General features: G+C 38.2%; 1 protein-coding gene across 1 annotated transcript in view; it reads right to left on the reverse strand.

The window, feature by feature from the left end:
- Window positions 1-4,045, reverse strand: part of LOC116167903 (carbonic anhydrase-related protein 10) — a 348,976-nt gene extending 344,931 nt beyond the window's left edge. Inside the window, exon 1 of the mRNA XM_031483500.1 lies at window positions 3,920-4,045. The gene's annotated coding sequence lies outside the window, so the exon portion shown is untranslated. The remainder of the gene's footprint in view (window positions 1-3,919) is intronic.
- Window positions 4,046-6,000: the final 1,955 nt, after the last annotated feature.

Raw genomic sequence — 6,000 nt, forward strand, 5'->3', positions numbered from 1 at the left:
GAATCGTTTGTTGGTCGTTGGTTGGTGTTTGTTAGTTACATTTTCACGTTTGTTGGTTGATCGTTATTGAATTATTCAAAATTCAAGAAATTGGGCGTATAGTTAGCCCTCCACTTTTGGAATTTTCAGAATCTTTTTATTTCAATCGTTTGTTGGTCGTTTGTTAGTAAGTAAGCAAAACAAGAAGGACCGTGGATGTAACGACAGACGTAAAACACCGCTCGTGTTAGGTACCCTGCCAAAAAAGTCCAGGCTTTCTGGGACAACCATTCGCCGAATTATTTGCCACCATTTGAGGATGAATAAAATTAGGTAGTGCACGCAAACAACTCTCGGCAGTTCCACGCCAACGACGCGTCGAGTTGAATGTGCTCGATCACTTTTGGCGATCTGGGGTGAAACCCTTTCTACCTGATGGAGAATTGAAACTGCGAATGAAACTATGATCTAATGTCCAAGAGAGACTCAATGGAATTGAAAAGAAAAGGAAAAGCGCCGTCGATAAAGTTCAAAGTTTGTCAGTTTACAAGAAAGGTGATGGCTACGATTTTTTTGGGATTGCAAGGACACTCTCATTGATTTGAAAGAACGCAAGATCACAGACAACGAGGACAATTATGCAACCCTCCCTCACAAGTTATGGCAGACTATTTGGAAGCAAAGTCGGGGGAAATTGGCGTCTTACGTTGCTGCATTCACCCTCCGCTCGACCCTTTGGTTGTAAGATGAAATGCAGACGAAATTGAGAAGTGAACGTGAAAGTAAGTAGAGGAGAACTTAAGGCACGAAGCGGTGCCTACTTTAGAAGAATTTGAGAGTAAACGAAATTTGAAACAAAAACAGCAGGAAATCACAATAATTTGTAACATAAAATAAAATATACACGTGGGTATAATACATCTCATTTTAAACAATACGTATACCTTGGGGCAACCCATTTTCTACATTACCTGGTAATACAAAAGAAATGAAAGTTCGACAATTTTTTATGCTATGTACTTATTTACGTGTAAAAAAACTATTGCGATCGGTTTGCCGAAATTTGTATTGCCTACGTTTACACCGACAAGAGCATGACACCACTTAAATCCTGTTGCACACAACAACAAAAAAGTATAAACTATGCACAACTCTTATGCAGATAAAACGCATTTTTTTAAACCGATATAGCTTAGTAAATGGTTGGGTTATAAGGTAGGAGCGTTCTATATTTATCGATATGTTTATTTTCTTGATAGATAATTAATCGGAAGGGGGCTCTTTAGCCATAAACATTTAAAGGCCGCCGGGCATACATTCAAAATCTACGCCATCTAATGCGAGAAGAATCAAGCGCCGAAATATTGCATTTTCCCTTTACCTAACCTTTCTTCAACATTTTCGAGATATTAATTAAGTTTAGACGATCTTTCCGCCGTTTGAGAGTACTCTTCTCAGACACTCCGTTCTGTAGATAATGTTTCAACATCACCAATAGATTTGTCTCGTCCTGACGCTTCACTTGTGCTTTATGAGTCCCCCCTTTTCCGACACTTTGTGTTCAAGATATTAGATTCGACTTCACCAATAGATATCTCTCGTCCAGACGATTTATTTTGCCTTTGAGAGTACTCTCCTCCGACAAACCGTTTTCGAGATATTCGTGACCATTGGAGATATATCGTCCAGACGTCCCAATCGCCCTTTGTGAGTACCCTTCTCCGGCAATCTGTTCTTGAGATATAAGGAATTATATCCAATCAGGGGTCGAGAAGGAGGCCTATAGTTGGTGGAAATTAATTCCCGTCGTTGAGACCTTTCATTAGAGTACCATGAAGGATAAAACCCCAACCCCCTTTTTTGATAAGGGGTGAGAAAGGAAGGCGGTAGTTTACCAGAAAAAATAAAATTAATCCTCTCTCCCCTCCCAAGTCACCCACTAATCTCTAAAAGGAGTCGAACCTGGCACAGGTTAACTAACATGCGACAGTCTTAAAAGAACAATCAACATTAAAACGATAAGAGGAGTTGAATGCATGTCGAACAATTTAGAGAAGAAAAGAAAGTAAACGAAAAAACAAAATTAGCCTATAAATAAAAATAGTAACTTTAGCGGCATCTAATTAGGGAGTAATTACTCGCGGGGTTAATAAAGGTTCTAACCAAACAACGAAATAAGCGCATCAATTTTGACGTTTAGGGTAACTTGCTCATAACAGTCATAAAAAATTAGAACAACTAAATAAGGTGGAAAACACATAAGAAAAGCAGTTTTCGATTCGATAACTAAATTTATAAAAACAATTAACCTCAACATATGATATAACAAATGTGATGTTTAATATATGAGACGTATGTGGCAAATAGCGGAAGCTGATGCTAAAAAAAAACACACATAAGAAGGAAAATGCACATTATGCATGCGCATGTCAACAACTTTTAACTTCGAGATATTTGTATATATTGTTGTAATTGCTCGTTGGTCTGTCTGTCGCTCGTGTACGATAAACAGTTTAACAAAATTGTTTCGTGTTAAAGCTATCTGAAATGCTTAAAAATAAACCTATGAGGCAATTTTCTAGTTTTGCGGTATTATTGCGATCATCCGCGAGTTGAAATCCTGGAGTTTATCATGCTTCCATTGATATTCAAAATTGCGTTTGAAGCCAGAATACCTGCAATATTATGTGCCGAAAAAAATTCACGTAAGACTCTTGATGCAACCTTTCCTAATACATTGAATCTGAATTATAGGTGTGAACGTCGATTATTCTGATACTTCCTTATTAATATCCGCAATCCCTCCACACACTCTGATCCTTTCAGCAACAATAGCACTAAACGATCAAGAAGGAAATTTACCTAGACATATCTGGGGGTGAAAATTACTTGTGAATTAAAAGTGACCAAAGCGAAGCGGTTTCAGTTTGAAGTTTTTTCAACTGCAGAATGCGCTTTTACAAACTAATTTAGAATTTCTTTGCATTCAGCAAATTCTCTGGGCTCGCTCGTTTATTACGAAAGGGCAGCACAATTTTCTTTTAAAGCCGTTATTCGGTTTTATTTTGTAATATGGGCAGTAAAGAATTTGCACGGTTAGGAATATGCTCATCTATTTACTTTTAGATATTGATTTGAGAGTTACGGCAGCGTAAGTAATCCACCGCTATCCAAATGTTATCGTACTGCTCAAGTTTCACTTTTTAATTTGAACACATTATTGTTTCGAAATTTCCGAACGAACTTTCGGGTAAACTAAGCTTCAAGTATAGTACTAACTAATGCGCACTTTGAAATTGTCTGGTGTGGTATTTTATTGGAAATCTGATTACTAACAATTGCTCGAAGTCACATAAAATTCATCTAGCGGATACATGACGGTTTGTGTTTCTACCGCCATACTAAGACTGTACAAACTTATACGTAACTTGATTATTCTTTGACGTACTTTCCTCCGAATACACGGGGCACGGTGCATAAAATTTGTTTTCAACTAGGACAAAAGAGTGCATAAAAGTATATAACGAGGGTTAATTTATAATAACCTCACGCGCACTTCCCTGAACCGCTCACCCACGCGATAATGAATTCCTTCTAAAATATAACAACATAACCCGGTCGTATAAATTTTTGATCAAGCCTTCCACTGAATAATGCAAAATACAATACCTAAATTCACAACACTGAAAGCTTCATTTCCTGTTTGAACGCAGTAACTGCGGCGAACATGCAGTTCGGTTCCCGGGTCACGATCTGTTTTGTATTTCAATTTGGCTGTACAAATTTTGAGGGATCGAATCAAAACGTAAGCTCTGAGTGCAACGGTATGGGCACGATTCCCCTTCTATGTTAATATTAGTAAAGCTAAAGCCGCTTCTAAATTAAGTAGGGCTGCTTGCGGAGGTGCTGTGCTTATGGGTAAGTAATGGAGGTTACTTACGGAAAGCAATTGTACAATCACTTTTGAACAACTTAGTTCGACGAACGTAAAACGGCGCGCGCTTTCATTGTACGATACGACTGATCATACCGCCACGGAATCCGCGAACCATGTGCCGTCGCGACGCTCAGCGTCGAGTGTATACCACAAGAAAGAAGGAAGGTGGGGAGACGCCTGCGGTTGACGCTGATGCGACATTCGACATTTGATTCAGTCTACCTGTGGGAAATTACAATCATGATTTTTGATTGTCATACAAGTTTGCCCGAAGGCTGTACTTTGTTTATTTCATTTCGGGCGTTTAGTTTCCTCCTGATATATTTGACAATGTGAGCCCTAATATGAATTTATTAAACGAGTAGGTGTTAATTTATCTCGTAACCCGGTAAACTTAAGGTGTGTTATTATACCTTATACGTAGGCGCTGACACTGAGGTTGAGAAATAGTAGATTATATACAACGTGAAAATACAGGATTTATTTAAAAGCTCCGCCGACAGCGAAAAGCCTCAAAATTTAGGGGTATAAACAGAATCTACGTGATATTGTTCTGAATACGCATGAATAAGTAATGTTTACGATAAAGTTCTTATAAAAGATGTTTTATAAGTTAACAACAACCACTCGTTTAATATCTTCGTACACGCCGATCAATCAAAAATCACAATTTTCATGTGACAAGATGCATTTCAGTGAAATTGTCTTTCTTAACAGCATTTCCTTCAAACGGTGTTACATTTCATGTACTAATTCAAACTGTAAAAGGTTGAACCAAGTACTCTCATAAATATGGCTTAAACTGGAGCTAAACGGAAATCCTACGTTTTCTGCCGAATGGATGTATCTGGAATTTTACATTTACACCTCCTAATAGTTTGTGTTTTACTTTTACAGGCACGCTTAAAATGGGCGACTCAAACAGGAACGATTTGAACAAATATCCAAACAATTAATGTACTGTTGCCGTTTTTGAAAAATCCGATTCCAGAGGAATATACAGTGCATGCATTAGGTTTGACCGTTGACTAAAATATTCGGACAAACTGATGATGGAAACCGTCAATTTATTCATTCCTCACGTTTTAAAAGTATTGACATGTTCGTTTCGCTTTTTTTTAATTTTATTTTTTTTATCACTCTTCTTTGTGCGTAAAAAGTTGCAATTTGAGCATGTACCCGAAATTTTCTAATGTCTAGCAGTTTTAATATACTGAGGTACTATGATTTCTGAAGTGGTACATAAATTGTTTGAGGATTTATTCATGATTTGCTCGTACGTTGTTTACGGAACCAGATTTTCGAACTTGGGGTTGGTTTGGCTAAGTAATTATTCGTAAATGAGCTCCCGTTATCGACCATTCAGTAATCCTCTTCTGGCCACTTAAGGAATAGGGCACAGAATAGAATACACATTACCAAGTGATGTTTGAGGCGAAACAATCTTGTCAAGAAAATGGAAGGCATTCATTCGCAAAAACACGCTTCGCATCAACAGAAACTGTATAATGAATTAGGCTTACAATCAAGAAAGCGAGGTTAGCAAAACACGTGTAGGAGAAAGAAAAGAGAAGGAATGGAAAGGAAGCTATAAGCTCTTGAAGAGAACTACGCTCGCAGACAGATAAGAACCTTCTACCAGGAGGTTAAGAGAAGTGGACGAGTAAATAGAAATGAGCTGATTTACAGTACAGATAAGGAATGTAACTTGATTGGAGTAACGAAGGGAAGTAAGAAGATGGGCGTTTCGAAGAACTGTTAGGGAGTAGAAACGATACCAAAGATGGAGGGCTGGAAGAGGGTGAATTACAAACGGGGAACGGAGTAGTAGAATCCATCAATTCACGAGATCACCGAAATAATAAACAACTTGGAAAATAATAAAAGTGCAGGGGAAAACGGCATCCAAGCGGAGATAAAAGAAGAGGGAGGACGGCTGCTGAATGAATCTGCAAGCTAATAATAAGAATGTGGAAAGAAGAGGTAATGTCATAGCAGTGGAAGAGTGCGCTGCGGTGCCCAATATACAAGAAGAGAGGCAGGAGCAGGTGTGAAAATTAGAGAGGAATAGCACTGCTGGATGT

Source organism: Photinus pyralis, unplaced genomic scaffold (genome assembly GCF_008802855.1).
Source record: "Photinus pyralis isolate 1611_PpyrPB1 unplaced genomic scaffold, Ppyr1.3 Ppyr1.4_LG4, whole genome shotgun sequence".
NCBI lineage: Eukaryota > Metazoa > Arthropoda > Insecta > Coleoptera > Lampyridae > Photinus > Photinus pyralis.